Source organism: Chiloscyllium plagiosum, unplaced genomic scaffold (genome assembly GCF_037043375.1).
Source record: "Chiloscyllium plagiosum isolate Xiang-an unplaced genomic scaffold, Cpla_swu_hap1 HiC_scaffold_26, whole genome shotgun sequence".
NCBI classification, from domain to species: Eukaryota; Metazoa; Chordata; class Chondrichthyes; order Orectolobiformes; family Hemiscylliidae; genus Chiloscyllium; species Chiloscyllium plagiosum.
In genome coordinates this window covers 57687994-57706937 of record NW_028270164.1, presented here as the reverse complement: position 1 = coordinate 57706937, position 18944 = coordinate 57687994, and the positions used below count along the sequence as shown (strand labels likewise).

The 18944-nt window shown below is 44.9% G+C and overlaps 1 protein-coding gene across 1 annotated transcript in view; it reads left to right on the top strand.

Annotated features, from left to right (window-relative positions):
- The first annotated feature begins 7966 nt into the window (after positions 1-7966).
- LOC122563336 (DNA damage-regulated autophagy modulator protein 2) overlaps positions 7967-18944 on the top strand; it is a 116848-nt gene continuing 105870 nt past the window's right edge. The window contains exon 1 of the mRNA XM_043717081.2: positions 7967-8150. The gene's annotated coding sequence lies outside the window, so the exon portion shown is untranslated. The remainder of the gene's footprint in view (positions 8151-18944) is intronic.

The window sequence follows — 18944 nt, the reverse complement described above, 5'->3', positions numbered from 1 at the left end:
TGTGGATGCTTGCTGTGTGCAAACTGACTGTTGCATTTCCTGCATTACAGAAACAAATAAACATCAAAAATATTCAATTGGCTGTTCCCTCTCTATGGAGAGGGAAGCAAGGTGTTAATGTAGAGAAGAAGGATAAGCTGCATAAGTGAGTGGGGTTTTTTACTGTAACTGGAGAAGGACATCTTAGACAGGAATTGACTAAAAGGATCTACGAGGAATACAGGGATTGGCTAACAGTTCACATAGAGTCATAGAGACGTACAGCATGGAAACAGACCCTTAGGTCCAACCCGTGCATGCCAACCAGATATCCTAGTCCAATCTAGTCCCATCTGCCAGCACCCGGCCCATATCCCTCCAAACCCTTCCTATTCATATACCTATCCAAATGCCTCTTAAATGTTGCAATTGTACCAGCCTCCACCACTTCCTCTGGCAGCTCATTCCATACACGTACCACCCTCTGCGTGAAAAAGTTGCCCCTGAGGTGTCTTTTATATCTTTCCCCTCTCACCCTAAACCTATGCCCTCTAGTTCTGGACTCCCCCACCCCAGGGAAAAGACTTTGTCTATTTATCCTATCCATGCCCCTCATAATTTTGTAAATCTCTATAAGGTCACACGTGTAAATGCACAATGTGAGATGAGTAAGATCGGTGAACTACAAGCACAAATAGCCATCCAGGAATATAATGTAGCAGAAATATCAGAAATGTGACTTAAAGTAGTTACCTCAGGCGTCGGAGCCTCAATTTGTCAAGAGGTGCGAGGGAGAAGTGAAGGACTACTGGGAAGGTGAGTAAAAAACAAAATTTTTTGACAGAGTGGCGAGGAGAGAGGGCGGAGAGAAACAAGGGGCTGCTGGGAAGTTTTTAAGTGGGTATGTTGCCTCCCCGGTGCCAGGGACCGGGATGTCGCCAATCGGGTTTACAGGATTCTGAAGGGGGAGGGTGAGCAGCCAGAAATCATGGTACATATTGGCACCAATGACATAGCCAGGATAGGGATTGAGGATCTGAAAAGTGACTACAGAGAGTTAGGTTGGAAGCTGAAGAGCAGGACGAGTAGAAGAGTGATCTCAGGTTTGCTACCGGTGCCACAAGATAGTGAGATGAGGAACAGTCAGTGAGTGCAGCTTAACACGTGGCTGTGAGGCTGGTGCAGGAGGGAGGGCTTTAGATACTTAGACCATTGGGATGCCTTCTGGGGAAGGTGGGACCTATACATGAAGGACGGGCTACACCTGAATTGGAGTGGCACAAAGTCTGGGTGGGAGATTTGTTTGTGTGGCTCGGGAGGGTTTAAACTAGTTTGGCAGGGGATGGGATCCAAAGCTACATATCTGAGAGGAGGGTAGTTGTAGATGGGGCAGTGACAGGATGTATTAAATCTATCAGGAAGCTTTTTCACGTGATGAAACAAAGGGATCAGTTAAGGTGTTCTGCTTTAATGCAGGAGTGTCCGAAAAAAGAGTGACAAACTTAGAGCATGGATCAGTACTTGGGACTATGATGTTGTGGCCATAACGGAGACATGGGTTTCACAGGGGCAGGAATGGTTGTTAGATGTTCCAGGGTTTAGAACATTTAAAAAGAACAGGGAGGGTGGAAAAAGAGGAGGGGGTGTAGCATTGCTAATCAGAGACTGCATCACAGCTACAGAAACGAAGGTTGTTGAGGAAGGTTTGTCTACTGAGTCAGTATGGGTGGAAGTTCGGAACAACAAGGGAGCAGCTACCTCATTGGGGGCTTTCTACAGACCCCCTAATAGCAGTAGAGAGATTGAAGATCTCATAGGCCAGCAGATTTTGAAAAAATGTGGATGTGGCAGGGTTGTTGTTATGGGAGATTTTAACTTTCCCAATATCGACGAGAAGCTCCTTAGTGCAGACGGTTTGGATGGAGCTGTTTTTGTCAGATGTATTCAGGAGGGTTTCCTTACTCGATATGTAGACAGGCCAACGAGGGGAGAGGCCATTTTGGATTTGGTGTTCAGCAATGAGCCAGGACAGGTGTCAGATCTCACGGTGGGAGAGCACTTTGGTGTCAGTGATCACAACTGCCTCACATTTACCATAGCCTTGGAGAGGGAAAGGAGTAGTTACCAAGGGAAGATATTTAATTGGGGAAAAGGAAATTATGACGCTATCAGACAGGAGCTGGGAAGTACAGATTGGGAACAATATTTCCACAGAAAGGGCACAGCAGACATGTGGAGACTATTTAAGGAGCAGTTGTTGCGAGTGATACACAGATTTGTTCCTCTGAGACAGGTAAGAAAGGGTAAGATTAAGGAACTTTGGATGACGAGAACAGAGGAGCTTCTCGTCAAAAGGAAGAAGGCACCTTACCTAAGGTGGAGGTAGCAAGGATCTAGCAAGCTTTAGAGGATTACAGGCTTGCTAGAAAGGAGTTCAGAAATGGACTGAGGAGAGCTGGGGGGGGGGGGGGGGGCACGAAAAAGGCTTGGCAGGAAGGATTAGGGAGAACCTGAGGAATAAGAGAATGATCAGGGAGAAGGTAGTGCCAATCAGGGATAGCGGAGAGAACTTGTGTGTGGAGTCTGAGCAGGTAGGGGAGTTTTTTGCTTCGGTTTTCACTAAGGAAAGGTACTTTGTTGTGAATGAGAACTTTGAGGAGCTGGGATACAGGCTTGAACAGAACAAGATTGATGAAGACTATGAGCTGAAAACTTTGGCAAACATTAAAACCGATAAGTCTCCAGGGCCAGACCAGATTTACCCAAGGCTGCTCCGGGAAGCGAGAAAGGAGGTTGCTAAGCCACTGGCGAAGATCTTTACTTCCTCACTCTCCATGGGAGGATTTTCAAGAAGGACAATAGGGAAACCCCTGGCAATTACAGACCCGTCAGTCTTATGTCTGTGGTCAGCAAGATTTTGGAAAACATTTTGAGGGATAGGATTCATGACTATTTGGAAGAGCATAGTGTGATTAAAGGCAGTCAGCATGGCTTGTGAGGGGCAGGTCATGCCTCACAAATCTTATTGAGCTCTTTGAGGAGGTGACAAGACAGGTCGATGAAGGTCGAGCAGTGGATGTGGTGTATGTGGACTTCAGCAAGGCATTTGATAAGGTTCCCCATGGTAGGCTCATTCATAAAGTCAGGAAGTAAGGGATACAGGGAGATTTAGCTGTCTGGATTCAGAATTGGCTGGCTGACAGAAGGCAGAGAGTGGTTATAGCTGGAAAGTATTCTGCCTGGAGGTCAGTGTTGAGTGGGGTCCCGCAGGACCCTATTCTTGGGCCACTGCTCTTTGTAGTTATTATAAATGTCTTGGATGAGGAGGTTGAGGGGTGGGTTAGTAAATTTGCAGATGACACAAAGGTTGGAAGTGTCATTGATAGTATAGAGGGCTACTGCAGGTTGAAGTTCAACCTGGATAAATGTGAAGTGATGCATTTTGGGAGGTGGAACTCGAATGCTGAATATAGGATTAAGGACAGGATTCTTGGCAGTGTGGAGGAACAGAGGGAGTTTGGTGTTCAAGTACATAGATCCCTTAAAGTTGCCACCCAATTGGGTAGGGTTGTTAAGAAAGCATATGGTGTTTTGGCTTTCATCAACAGCGGGATCGAGTTTAAGAGCTGTGAGATTTTGCTGCAGCTCTATACAACCCTGGTGAGACCATACTTGGAATATTGTGTCCAGTTCTAGTTGCCCTACTATAGGAAAGATACAGAGGCCTTGGAGAGGGTGCAAAGAAGGTTTACCAGGATGCTGCCTGGACGGAGGGCTTGCCTTATTAAGAGAGGTTGACTAAGCTCGGACTTTTCTTTCTGGAGAGAAGGAGGAAGAGAGGAGACCTGATCGAGGTATACAAGATAATGAGAGGCATGCATAGAGTCAATAGCCAGAGACCTTTCCCCAGGGCAGGACTGACTGGCACGAGGGGACATAGTTTAAGATATTAGGAGAAAGGTACAGAGGGGATGTCAGAGGAAAGTTCTTTATGCAAAGAGTTGTGAATGCATGGAATGCGTTGCCAGCGGTGGTGGTGGAAGCAGAGTCATTAGAGACATTTAAGTGACTGGCTGGACATGCACATTCACAGCAAAGAATTGAGGGGTGTGTAGGTTAAGTTATTTTATTTTATATTAGGATTCATCCTCAGCACAACATTGTGGGCCACAAGGCCTCTTCTGTGCTGTATTTTCTATGTTCTATGTTCTATTAACATGGGGAGTGATGGGTGTTTAATGCTCAGGAATGTAAAGTGCATGCTCACTGGAGCAAGATGCAGATAGACTAGCAGAAAGGGCAAATAAATGCGATGTAATGCATTGTGGCAGAAAGGATAGGGACAAGCAGTATGGAGTCGAGAGCGTTGTGCTGGAAAAGCACAGCAGGTCAGGCAGCATCCGAGGAGCAGGAGAATCGATATTTCGGGTAAGAGCCCTTCATCAATCAATACGGACTTAATGGCTCAATTTGTATGAGTGTGCTGGCAGAGAGGGACCTTGGGGTCAATATGCCTCAATCTTTGAATGTGTAAGGACATACTAGATAAATAATTAGCAAAGTATATGGGATCTTGAAACTTGTAGAGGCACTGTGTAGAAAAAGCAGACAATGTAATGCTGGCCCTGCTGGGTCCCAACTTGAGTATTATGTCCAGTTCATTAGGAGGATGTGAGGGTCCTTCAGAGGGTTTTTCTTCCTTCTTACATGGGATGTTGGTGCAGTTGGCAAGGCTATTCGTCTCTGGCAATACCTATTTGCTCATTAAACTGAATAGCTTTCTATGCCATTTTAGAGGGAAGTTAAGTTCAACCACATTGCTGTGGGCCTGGAGTCTCAAGAACGCTAGGCCTGGTGAGGATAGCAGGTTTTCTCCCCTAAAGTGCATTAGTGTGCTGGATTTTTTTCGACAAATGTTACATGGTCACTATTAAAGTGATTGTTTTTCAAATTTCCAGATTTGATTCAATTTAAATTTTGACATCATCTAAAGTAGAGCCATACCAGACTTGAAACATTAACTTTTTCTCTCTCCACAACTACTGCCAGACCTGCTGAGTTTCTCCAGCATTTTGTCCGTTTTTTTCTGCATTTATCATGCTGGGATTCCAATCGAAGTCCATAAAGCATTGAATAAAAATTGAGAGAACTGTGGATGCTGGAAGTCAGAAACATAAACAGAAATTGCTGGAAAAGCTCAGAAGGTCTGGCAACATCTGTGGTGAGAAATCAGATTTAACATTTTGGGTCCAGTGAGCTCCTGGGGGCACCTGCCCTATATCCCTCCAAACCGTTCCTATTCATATACCCATCCAGATGCCTCTTAAATGTTGCAATTGTACCAGCCTTCACCACTTCCCCTGGCAGCCTATTCCACACACACCACCCTCCACGTGAATAAGTTGCCCCTTAGGTCTCTTTTATATCTTTCCCCTTTCACCCTAAACCTATGCCCTCTAGTTCTGGACTCCCCCGCCTCAGGGAAAAGACCTTGTCTATTTACTCTATCCATGCCCCTCATGATTTTATAAACCTCTATAAGGTCCCCCTCAGCCTTTGACGCTCCAGCCTGTTCAGCCTCTCCCTATAACTCAAACCCTCCAACCCTGGCAACATCTTTGTAAACTTTTTCTGAACCCTTTCAAGTTTCACAGCATCCTTCTGGTAGGAAGGAGACCAGAACTGCACGCAATATTCCAACAGTGGCCTAACCAATGTCCTGTACAGCCGCAACATGACCTCCCAACTCCTGTACTCAATACTCTGTTCTGCTGACTTGCTGAACTTTTCCAGCAATTTTTGTTTTCATTCCTAAAGCATTAGCTTGGGGCTCTGGGTCACCAGTCCAGTGACATTACAGCTTAATCACCCCATCCCCAAAGGTACAGCGAAGATTTACTGGAATTCTTCCAGGGAGGAGAGATTTTAGTTACAATGTTCAAGTGGAGATGGAGCTAAGGAGATTGACTGAAGATTTGATAAAGGTGCACAAAGATTATGACAAGTCAAGATGAGGTAAACAAAGAAAAATATTGGGTGATGGTACAAGGCCCAGCAACCCAGGTAAGAGGTTTTGGGTAGAAGATGTAGGAAGCATATGAGGAAGAACTTTCCTAAGCAGCAAATGGTAATGACCTGGAAATGTTCTTTCCTTTCAGCTCTCAATAAAGGCTCAGCTTTGAAACATTTCCTCACAGGTCCTGTCCTCACAGGCAGACTGACAGTGTGCTTCCAGCTTTTTTTATGTTTGAACCAATAAGAGGCCAAGCCACATGAAATTTAGTTACAAACCGAGGTTTAATAGAGAAGCAAAGCTCGTTCTGAAGCGATCAGGCAAGAATTGGCTGCAATAGACTAGACAGAAACATGAGCAGATAAAACTACAAATAAACCACCAAGCCCTCAAATAACACCGTCAGAAATGATGTATTATTGGCCAAGTTGTATTGAGACTGAACAACATCAGATGTGATGGAGGACAGGATGCTTCTGTCAGCAGTGGATCTGAATCTATAAGGAATGGCATCACACTTTTCTACAAGCAGAAGGATGGAGGGGCAGGAATTGGCAATCTCCTATTGTAGTGCTGTTAACTTAGAATTCTGCACAAGTTTATTGACAATTGATTCAAAGCTGTTCTGGATTACTGATCAATCCAGTCCAGCTGTGCCTTGTACCTGACAGGAGGATCCTATAGCTTACACTACCCTGACATAAGACTGCATATCTGCAGGACAGGTACATTATCAGCCTGGACCTGAAGGCCATTGGCAGAATATAATACACCAACAGCATAGTCTTCTCTCTCCAGCTTTGTATAGGGAGTTGGGAGGGTTTTGGAAGGAAGTACTGAAGGGTTGTGGAGGTTGAGGGGATGTTCACTGAATTTGAGAACCTTTTCAGAATGCAGTTGATCTTGTAATTCCCAGGATTTCTATCCACTCTGGATTCTGAGCTCCACTAGTCAAACCTTGAATAATGCCTGAGAAACTCCCCAATTAGTCACTTCCTCCTACCGTATCCCCAGGCTCATTTCCATAACTCCCCTTCCACAAATCATATTGAACGATCTGCCAGTTAAATTGGCTGTTGCCACATTGAGTGAAAATATGCGGAGATGGCAATGTCAAGACTTTACAAAGTATGGTGTTCTCCATGTGAATCACATCAAAAGTGAATTCCTAGAGCTTAGTGGACCCGACAGCTTTGACATTAGCTCTACACAGAGGGCACTGGAAATTATTAATGTATGAATATTTCATTCAAGTCAAATGTACTGAATTAGGAGCAGAAGTAGCCTATTTGGCTCTTCAAGCCCTCTCTGCTATTCAATAAAATCATGGCTTATCTTTGTGTTCTGAATTTGCACACTCTCATCTCTCCCTGAGAACCATTGATTCCCTCATCTAACAGGAACCAGTTAACTTCTGTCTAAAATTAGAGAGAAATATTCAATGGCCCCTCTCCCCCCACCTTTAAAGCCTTCAGGAGCAGGGATCAGTTGAGGATCTGAGTGTTTTCACAGTTGGGAGTCTCCCTATCCTGTAGATGGGGCTGTCTACTGGAGTACATCCTTCCACATTTTCAGACGGCTCTTGTTGCTGTTCTGCAAAAGGCACTGACAGTGTAAATGCTGAAGTGGGAGGGAGATAAATGTAGGCAATTTACAGCAGAGCCTCTTGACACAGAAAGAGTTTGAAAGCAGGGGGGGGGGGGGGTAGTCAGTGTTGTTTTTGTTTTTGTTACAGGGAGCTGACACACTGAGTGAGACCAGGTGGAGATTGTCATCAAACTGGGCACAAGGACAACCAGTGTCAGGGGGTTGACCACAGGGAGGCTGCTGGACCCTGGACTATCACAGGGAGGCTGCTGCTGGACCCTGGACTATCACAGGGAGCTGCTGCTGGACCCTGGACTATCACAGGGAGCTGCTGCTGGACCCTGGACTATCACAGGGAGGCTGCTGTCCCCTGGACTATCACAGGGAGACTGCTGCTGTCCCCTGGACTATCACAGGGAGCTGCTGCTGTCCCCTGGACTATCACAGGGAGCTGCTGCTGTCCCCTGGACTATCACAGGGAGCTGCTGCTGTCCCCTGGACTATCACAGGGAGGCTGCTGCTGGACCCTGGACTATCACAGGGAGTTCCCAGCGACTGCGGGCTCCGGACGGTAAGAAAGTGCAGCTTGTTAGCATTAAGTAATCTGGAGCAGTTAGACTTACCTGTGCACTTGGCTTTGACACTAACATTTTGCGGCACGGTGTCTCCGTGGTTAGCACTTTTACTGCCTCACAGGAGCCGGGTTCGATTCCAACCTCGGGAGGCTGTGCAGAGTTTGCACGCTCTCCTCCTGTCTGTGTGGGTCAGCTGGATTGGCCATGCTAATTTGGCCATAGTGTCCAGGGTAGGCTAGATGGGTTAGCCGTTGTAAATGTGTGGTTAAGGGTTATGGTTAGGTCTGAATCTGGGTGGGGTGCTCATCAGAGGTTGGTGTAGACTCGAATGGGCTGAATGGCCTCCCGCACTGTAGAGTTTCTATGATTCTTTAACACCATTGATCGTGCAAGAAAATATTGTGTGTAGCAACCATGTATATGCATGCTATAATGATAGTCTACTCTGAAATGGGAGAAAAACTGGATTTATGTAATAATTTTCATGGTTGCAAACTGCTTTACAACCAATGGGGCACCTTTTGAAGTGTGATCATCATTGTAATGGAGAAAATCTGGCAAGCAATTGGTATACAGCAAGATCCCACACACAGCATTGTGATAACCACATTATCTGTTGCTAGGACACTGAGGAGAACTATCCTGCTCTAGCCTGAAGTTGCTGTGGGATCTATTACATCAGGGTGAATGAGATTTAGTTAAAGATAACTATCTCACTTAAAAATCATCTCCTCTGACAGTGCAGCACCCTCTCACTGGGGAGAGCACCTGGAATGGAACTGGGTTTCACAAATGCCTGAATTCAAACTTTGAGGAAGAGAATCTCATAATTTGAATGATAAACTTTAAGGCAGGTGGTGAGTATTTCAAGATTGACAGCTATTGCATCAAAATCAGCAAATGAGAATGACTGATTCGGTATTGCATTCCAAAACATAGCGATTCAGACGGACAACTGAGATCGCCCCCTCCATGTGGCTTGGTGCCACACAATCCCTACAGAGTCAGACTAAGGAGAAGAGAAAGTCAATAATTGTCTTCAATGTAATACTCTGTTACACTATCGTACTAAATACCGCTATACGTGGTAATCACTTATTACCAGGTTCTGGCTCACAGGGCAGACCTTATAAGGACCTGAATGGTGTGGGATATACTGAGATTTATAGTAGATTCATGTGTGAAGTCCAGTGAGGCCTATCTTGACATTGTGAGCCACTCGGAGTCATACAGCACAGAAACAGACCTTATAGTCCAACTTGTCCATGCTGACCAAGTTTCCCAAACTAAGTTAGTCCCATTTGCCTGCACTTAGCTTGTTTCCCTCTAAACCTTTCCTGTTCATGTACTGGTCCAATGTCTTCTAACAGTTGTGACTGTATCTGCATCTACCACTTCCTCAAGCAGTTCATTCCATATGGCTTTTGCCCGAAACGTCGATTTTGCCTGTCCTCGGATGCTGCCTGAATTGCTGTGCTCTTCCAGCACCACTGATCCAGAATCTGGTTTCCAGCATCTGCAGTCATTGTTTTTACCTCTGTGGAAAAAGTTGCCCCTCAGGCCCATTTTAAATCTTTCTCTTCTCACCTTAAAATAAAATTAAAATTACACGCATGAGAATTCTTAGAGGCCTGGCATTCTAACCAGAACTCCATAAACATATCAATACAGATCCCATCTACATTCCCTCAAAAAAATGGAAATGACATCACCCACCTTAATAAACCAAGACCTGTAAATAGAGAGGTGGGACATGCCACCAACACTTCACTGGACATTCTCATTGATGATGTTACTGAGTCATGGTGACGAAATGTCTGAAAACAAATCTTCCAGCTCAGAGAGCTACCTTACATAATTATACCCTGTAGTTTTGAACTCACCTACCCTGGGGCAAAGACCTTGCTATTCACCTGTCTATGTTTAGGTTAGATTAGATTAGATTACTTACAGTGTGGAACAGGCCCTTCGGCCCAACAAGTCCACTCTCACCCTCCGAAGAGCAACCCACCCAGACCCATTCCCCTACATTTACCCCTTCACCTAACACTATGGGCAAACCTCTATAAGGTCACCCCTCAACCTCCTATGTTCCAGTGAAAAACATCCCAGCTTACCTAGCCTCTCCTTAGAATTCAAACCTTCTAATCCTGGTAATATCACTGATAAATTTTTTAAAGAACGGGGTGCGGGGGGGGGTAAAAAAAGGAGGAGTAGCATTGTTAATTAGAGTGCATCACAGCTGCAGAAAAGGAGAGTGTTGAGGAGTCCGTATGGGTGCAAGTCAGTGACAGTAAATGAGCAGTCACTTTATTAGGTGTTTTCTATAGACCCCTCTCCCAGTAGCAGCAGAGGGATGGAAGAACAGATTGGACAGCGGATCTTGGAAAGGTGCAGATGTAACAGAGTTGTTGTCACGGGTGATTTCAACTTCCCCAATCTTGACTGGAACCTCCATAGTGCAGATGGTCTGGATGGAGCCACTTTTTGTCAGGTATGCCCAGGAATGAATCCTGAATCCATATGTAGATAGGCTTTTGGATGTAGGTTTGCTCACTGAGCTGGAAGGTTCATTTCCAGACGTTTTGTTACCCTACTAGGCAACCCCTTCAGTGGGCCTCGGGCGAAGCAATGCTGAAAATCCCTGCTTTCTATTTATATGTTTGGGTTTCTTTGGGTTGGTGATGTCATTTCCTGTGGTGAAGTCACTTCCTGTTCCTTTTCTCAGGGGGTGGTAGATGGGGTCTAGGTAGATGGGGTCTAACTAGATGTGTTTGTTGATAAAGTTCCTGTTGGAATGCCATGCTTCTAGGAATGACATCATCAATCCAAAGAAACCAAACATAAATAGAAAGCAGGAATTTTCAGCATTGCTTCGCCTGAGGCCCACTGAAGATGTTACCTACTAGTGTAACGAAACATCTGGAAATGAACCTTCCAGCTCAGCGAGCAAACCTACATCCAAAACCCCAACCTGAGCTACAAATCTTCTCAAAACGTGCTGTGTAGATAGGCCGACTGGGGGGGGAGGAGGCTATATTGGATTTGGAGCTAGGCAACGAGCCAGGCCAGTTGTCAGATCGCTCTGTGGGGGAGCATTTCGGTGACTGTGACCACAACTGCCTCACCTTCACCATAGCCATGGAGAGGGATAGGAAGAGACAGTATGGGAAGGTATTTAATTAGGGAGGGGAAATTTTACTGCTATTAGACAGGAGCTGTGGAGTATAAATTGGGAACAATTGTTCTGTGGGAAATGCACAGCAGAAATGTAGAGGCTGTTTAAGGAGCACTTGTTGTGAGTGTTGGATAACTTTATCCCACGGAGACAGGCAAGGAATGGCACGGTGAAGGAGCCTTGGATGACAAGAGCAGAGGAGCTTCCTGTCAAAAGGAGGAAGGAAGCTTACTTAAGGCTGAGGAAGCAAGGATCTGGCACAGCTTTAGAAGATTACAGGGTAGTTAGGAAAGAGCTCAAAAATGGACTGAGGAGAGCAAGGAGGGGGGCGCGAAAAAGCCTTGGTGGGAAGGATTAGGGAAAACCCAAAGACATTCTAAACATATGTGAGGAATAAGAGAATGATCAGAGAGGAGAAGGCTGATCAGGGATAGTGGAGGGAACTTGTGCCTGAAGTCTAAAGAGTTAGGGGAGGCTCTAAATGAATTTTATGCTTCAGTATTCACTAGAGAGAGGGATCTTGTTGATAGTAAGAACACCATGGACCAAGTTAATAGACTTGAACAGATTGATATTAAGGAAGTGGATGTGCTGGAAATTCTGGGAAGCATCAGGATAGATAAGTCCCCAGGGCCAGACCAGATATATCTAAGGTTACTACGGGAAGCGAGGAATGAAATTGCTGCACATCTGGCGATGAGTTTTGCATCCTCCCTCTCCACGGGAGTAGTACCGGCTGATCAGAGGGAGGTGAATGCTGTTCCTCTGTTCGAGAAAGGGAATAGGGAAATCCCTGGGAATTACAGACCACTCAGTCTTACATCTGTGGTCAGCAAGGTACTGGAAAGGATTCTGAGAGATAGGATTTATTACTATTTGGAAAAACAGGGGCAGGGCATGCCTCACAAGCCTTAATTGAGGTCTTTGAGGATGTGACAAGAAAAGTTGATGAAGGTCGAGCAGTGGATGCGGTGTATATGGATTCAGTACGGCATTTGATACAGTTCTCCATGGTAGCCTCATTCAGAAAGTTAGGAGGTATGGGATACAGGGAAATTCGGCTGTCTGGTTACAGAATTGGCTGGCCGAAAGAAGACAGCGAATGGTAGTGGGTGGAAAGTATTCCGCCTGGAAGTCGGTGAACTTTGGTGTCCCACAGGGATCTGTTCTTGGGTCTCTGCTCTTTGTAGTTTTTATAAATGACTTGGATGAAGAAGTGAAAGGGTGGGTTAGTACATTTGCCGACGACACAAAGGTTGGTGGTGTTGTAGATATTGTTGAGGGCTGTTGCAGGCTACAACAAGACATTGACAGGATACAGAGCTGGGCTGGGAAGTGACAGATGAAGTTCAACCTGGACAAATGTGAAGTGATTCATTTTGGAAGGTTGGATTTGAATGCTGAATACAGGATTAAAGACCAGATGCTTGGCAGTGTGGAGGAACAGTGAGATCTTGAGGTTCATGTACATAGATCCCTCAAAGTTGCCACCCAGGTTGACAGGGTTGTTAAGAAGTTGTATGATGTTTTGGCTTTCCTTAAGGGGGAATTGAGTTTAAGAGCCATGAGGTTTTGTTGCAACTCTATAAAACTCCGGTTCGACCACATTTGAAATATTGTGTCCAATTCTGGTCGCCTCATTATAGGAAGGATGTAGATGCTTTTGAGAGAGTGCAGAGGAGATTTACCAGGATGCTGCCTGGATTAGAGGGCTTGTCTTATGAAGAGATGTTGAGTGAGCTTGGGCTTTTCACACTGGAGAGAAGGAGGAACAGAAGTGACTTGATAGAGATGTACAAGGTAATGAGATGCCTAGATAGAGGAGATAGCCAGAGACACTTCCCCAGGACAGAAATGGCTGTCAGACAGGGTAATAATTTTAAGGTGATTGGAGGAATGTTAAAGGGGAGATGTCAGAGGTAGGCTGTTTACACAGAGAGTGGTGGGTGTGTGGAATGCACTGCCAGCGATGGTAGTAAAGTCAGAGACATTAGGGAAATTTAAGTGACTGCTGGACAAGCATGTGGATGGCAGTAAGTTAAGGGGTGTGTAGGTTAGGTTGATCCTGATTAAGATAAATGTTTGACACAACATCGTGGGCTGTAGGGCCTGTACTGTACTGTTCTATGTCCTAAAATCCTAGAAAATCCTTTCTGCACCCTTTAATAACATCCTTCCTATTGTAGGATGACCAAAACTGTACATGGCATGGTGAGACTTGCTAATTAAGAGGCTGTTATTACTTATTAAATGCGTTAATAATGGCCCATCTCACCTGTTATATTTACCTTCCAATCTTATCAAAAGCTCACCATCAAGAGGTCTCAACATCGAAATCCAAATGGGTACCTGGCCAGTTCAGCTGGGCACTGGCTCCGAAGAACCTCCATGTTGGACACCAGGCACTGATATCTCAGTAAGCTGATCATATGTACCCCATGGACATTGACATCTTACATGTGCCAGTGTCAAGGAACCCTCATGCCACATCTCTAAACCTCTCTCAGGACCCGTCTGTACTTCACTGCTGCCCCAGTAACACTCATTCTAATGCTGTGCTCTCAGAGATACACAGCTGTTGTGCCTGCCACAGTGTGTTTGAACACTCATAATTAGCAAAAGAACTGTGAGTCAAGTCAATAATAGTAAAAAAACATTATTCATTTATTTGACACAATTAATATTAGAACAATAAATACACTGAACTATGATGAACTAATCTAACTAATGCTTTAAATTGACTTTGATCATATGCCACTACACTAGAACTTGGCTGGGCACTACGTCGTGATGTCGCCTGGTCTTCCTCTGATGGTTTCAGGGGTGTCTTCTGTTTCTGTGGTTATTCCGTGATTATCACTCAATTTAAATTCTGAACGTGGTTTTGCAGCAATTCTTGTATTCCAAAGTCTCTGCGCCTTTTTAGGAGTGTCTTGAGTATCTTTCAATAGATTGATCAGGTTCTATCACCCTGATCAGTTGGTCCCAATCAGGTGTTGGCACACTGATGGTATGGGGTTAACTGCAGAGTTGAGTGTGGTGCTGGAAAAGCACAGCAGGTCAGGCAGCATCCAAGGAGCAGGAGATTTGCAGTCTCAGGCAGGAGCCCTTCATTAGGAACCATTCTCCTCACTTTCTGCTTATTGGTAGCTGTGTGGATTCTGCAGTTACTTTGTCAAGGTTGGTTTCCATTTCCCAGCATGCTTTAATCATTGTCCATCTTTTGTAGCTCCATGATAAGGTCATTATTTCCCATCATAAGTTCATTACTTTGCGTGTCCTGTCCGGTCACACAGCCATCTCATGGCTGTATCTCCCGTACCTTGCTCACAATCATAGCATTCACTCACTCTGAGCCTACCTGGATGGTCACCGCATCCCTGCCTTGCATTGCCATTTTGCAGTTTGCCCCCTCAGCCAGAAAAACCAGGCTCATATTACTGTTGTCTTGCCATGATGTTTTGTGCAGACACCAAGCCAAGAAGCTTGTCATTGATTGTCAGCAGACCTCAGATGGAGTTTAGTTTAAATAAATGTGATGAGCTGCGAGATCTGGGAGTGCAGGTCCATTGTACCCTGAAGGTTGCTGCACAGGTGGATAGAGTGGTCAAGAAGGCATATGGTATGCTTGCCTTCATTGGACGGGGTTTTGGGTATAAGAGCTGGCAAGTCATGTTAAAATTGTACACTATGTAGGTTCGACCGCATTTAGAATACTGTGTACAGTTCTGGTTGCCACATTACCAAAAGGACATAGATGCTTTGGAGAGGGTGCAGAGGAGGTTTATGAGGATGTTGCCTTGTATGGAGAGAGGTTGAGTAGGTTAGGATTGTTTTCACTAGAAAAAGGTGATTGAGGGGGGACCTGATTGGAGTCTACAAAATCATGAAGGGTATAGACAGGATGGATAGAGAGAAGCTTTTTCCCAAGGTGACGGATTCAATAAAAAGAGGTCAGGCATTCAAGGTGAGAGGTGAAAAGTTTAAGGGAGATATGCATGGAAAGCACTTTACACAGGGTGTTGGGTGCCTGGAACGCGTTGCCAGCAGAGGTGATAGAGGCAGGCACATGGATTCAATTAAGGTGCGTCTGGACAGATGTATGAGTAGGTGGGGAGCAGAGGGATATAGATGCTAAGGAATTGGTTCGACTCAGGCTTGGAGGGCCTTTTCTAGGGCTGTAAATTTTCTTTGTTCTTTGCTGCATTTTGGAAAGGCAAATTAGGACAGGATTTATACACTTCGTAATAAGGTCCTGTAGAGTGTTGCTGAACAAAGAGACCTTAGGGTGCAGGGTTCATAGTTCCTTGAAAGTGGAGTTGGAGGTAGATAGGATAGTGAATGAGGTGTTTGGTATGTTTTCCTTTATTGGTCAGTGCAGTGAGCATGCAAATTGGGAGGTCAAGTTGTGGATGTACAGGACATTGATTTGGCCACTTTTGGAATACCATGTTCAGTTCTGATATCCCTGCTTTGCGTGTCCTGCGTGGTACCATCTTTGCGTGGTAGGAAGGATGGTATGAAACTTGAAAGGGTTCAGAAAAGATTTACAAGGATGTTGCCAAGGTTAGAGGATTTGACCTATAAGGTGAGGCTGTATTAGTTGGGGTTTTTTTTCCCTTGAGGTTGGAGGCTGAGGGGGACCTTTTTATAAAATCATGAGGGTATACATAAAGCCAAGGTCTTTCCCCCATGGTAGGGGAGTCCAAAACTAGTGGGCATAGGTGAGAGGGGTAAGATTTAAAATTGACCTAAAGGACAACTTTTTCATGCAAAGGGTGGTGTGTAAGGAATGAGCTGCCAGAGGAAGTGGAGATTAGTACGATTACAACATTTTAAAAGGCATCTGGATGGATACATGAAAAGGAAGGCTTTAGAAGGATATGGGCCAAATGCTGGCAAATTAGACTAGATCAGTTTGGGTTATCTTGGCAGCATGGACAGGTTAGACCTGACAAGTCTGTTTCTGTGCTGTATAACACTATTGCTATGACAACCATTGAGATGAGAACACTTTCCCGATCCCCGAGCCGTTCTGTGGAGTAGAGGAGTAGAGGTCATGCACTCCTACGTCCCAATGGTCCCAAGCACTTTGGTAGTTTTTGGTGATCTTGGTACCAATAAACTTAGTTCTTCCCCCAGGCTGAGGTGGAAACAACTCTTGGTCATCCCCCAATCTGATGGTGTGGATCTTCTTGCTCCTTCCTCCTCTCTCGCTCTTGTTACTTGCCTTATTATAGGGGTTAGAGACAAACAAACTGCAGATGCTGGAATCCAGAGTAGACAGACAGGAGGCTGGAAGAAAACTGCTAGCCAGGTAGCATCACTTCCTGTTGCTGCCTGGCTTGCTGTGTTCTTCCAGACTCCTGCCTGTCTGCATTGATAGCCAATCCCTATAATAAGTAATGTCAGTCAACTGCCCAACCTATCTTAGCAATGGCCATGGGACTGCTACTCATGATGACAGGTAACTGAACAATGGTCACCTGACAACATCTGAGCATTAGTTTTCAGTCTTTCTGGAAAGAGTGCAGAAGAAATTTACAAGGATGTTGCCAGGACTCGAGGGTCTGAGTTATAGGGAGGACAAGCTCGGATTTGTTTTTTAGAGCATAGGAGACTAAGGGGTATCTCAAGTGTGTAAAATCATGAGAGGCATGGATAGGTTGAATGTACTCAGTCTTTTTTCTAGGGTTGGGGAATCGCAGACTAGAGGGCATCCGTTTCAGGTTAGAGCAGAAAGAATAAAGGGGAGCCTGAGGGGCAACTTTTTTTACGCAGATGGAATAAGCTGTCAGTGGAAGTGGTTGATGCGGGTACATTAACAACATTTAAAAGGCATTTGGACAAAACATGGATAGGAAAGGATTAGAAGGATATGGGTCAAATGCAGGGAAATGGGGTTAGCGTGGGCGGACATTTTGGTCGGCATGGACCCATCTGGGCCAAAGGGCCTGTCTCCATTCTGTACGATTCTATGACTGTGTCGAAACCAAAACCTCCTTATTTTAGATTTGACAGTGGAGAGGGGAAGCACCTGGTAGGTCCCTGAGAGTGAAGACCTTGAGGATTCTTCTGAACACTCTTCTATTTTCATACCTATTTATGTACATTTCCAGAAGGCTAATTAATAATGTGATAGATCTTTAAATACCAAATATTGAATGCTGAGTTAACACAGAGTTAAGGGCAATCCTGATTGTCAAATGTGGGTAGAACAACTTTTACTGTTGGTGCAGTGAGGAGGAGAGAGTGAGTTAGCAAGCAGCATAGAGAGCGTGTGGAGGTTGGAGTAGCTGACAGTGAGTCATCTTGTAGGCGTTAGTGAAGGTGGTAGAGCTTTGGTGCATACTGTCTACAGTAACAAAGATGGGGTTGTGATGTTGGAGAGAAGATGGGTTGGCCTTAAGCTGACATTGTGGAGAAGCTGTTTGACAGTGTTCCGCATTTCTCCAGAGAGATTGAGACTGGTTAGCAATATTGGAGCACAGGACATGCCATGTGGCAGGGCCTCTGGTTAATGACCACAATGTGTGGCACCACATTTCCCTCCTCTGCCATAGCTGGGGAAAATGCCAATGCTTCTGGACTGACAGGCACAATGGCCTTTTAAAGATGGCACCAGCACCAGTTAGTGCCAGTTCATACTGAGATATCCCAATTTTGATGTGTTGTTCTGGGAATGGTGCAGAGTAAGATAGGGCTAGAATCAGACCAGAGGGGCTCTGCCAGGGTAGTTAATAAGGCGGGTTTGGTAAATTAGTTCAAGATCAGCATTTATTGGCCATTCCTAACTGCCCTTCCACTGTGTGGCTTGCTAGGCTATTTCGATGGGCAATAAGAGTTAACCACATTGCTGTATGGTTTGGAGTCATATAAGGGCCAGGCCAGGTAAACTTACGAATGATTGATTGTGTTTTTATTACAATCAACAACGGCTGTATAGTTGCCATTTATTGATACCAACTTTAAATATGAATAAATCTGGTTTGTAAATTCCTACAGCTGCCAGGGTGGAATTTGAACCAGTGACCACATCTTCAGGGGCATTAGTCCAGTGATATTACCATTGCACCAGTGTCTTTGCCTTGCCTCACCCACAATTTATAAAGCCATCCAGCTGTCATAAATTGGGGCAAAGTGGCTTTAGTGTTCCCTCTATTATAAGTGACAAAATGCCGAAACGCCTAACTGGCTGGAGAAAACTTTGAGGTTGTGAAACCTCCTCATTTCCTGAAGAAGGGCTCATGCCCGAAACGTTGATTCTCCTGCTCCTTGGATGCTGCCTGACCTGCTGCGCTTTTCCAGCAACACATTTTCAGGTTGTGAAAGATGCCCTACAAATAAAAATTTCTTTCTCTGCAAATGAAAAGCCTAGAGTTAATTCCTCCCTTGTTAAATTGGAGGATGCAAATCGTGTAAATCAACTATCGATTGATCCTGAGATATGTGATGGCTGTTTTGGATATAACTGATAATTCATAATGAATGAGGGATGAAGATCTCTCACCTTGTGTGTTTGTTACAAGAGGCACTTTGCGTATAGACAGATCTTAAAACTATGTTGTGTATATGAATGTATGGGATAATATGCTGCCTGATTTAAGCATTG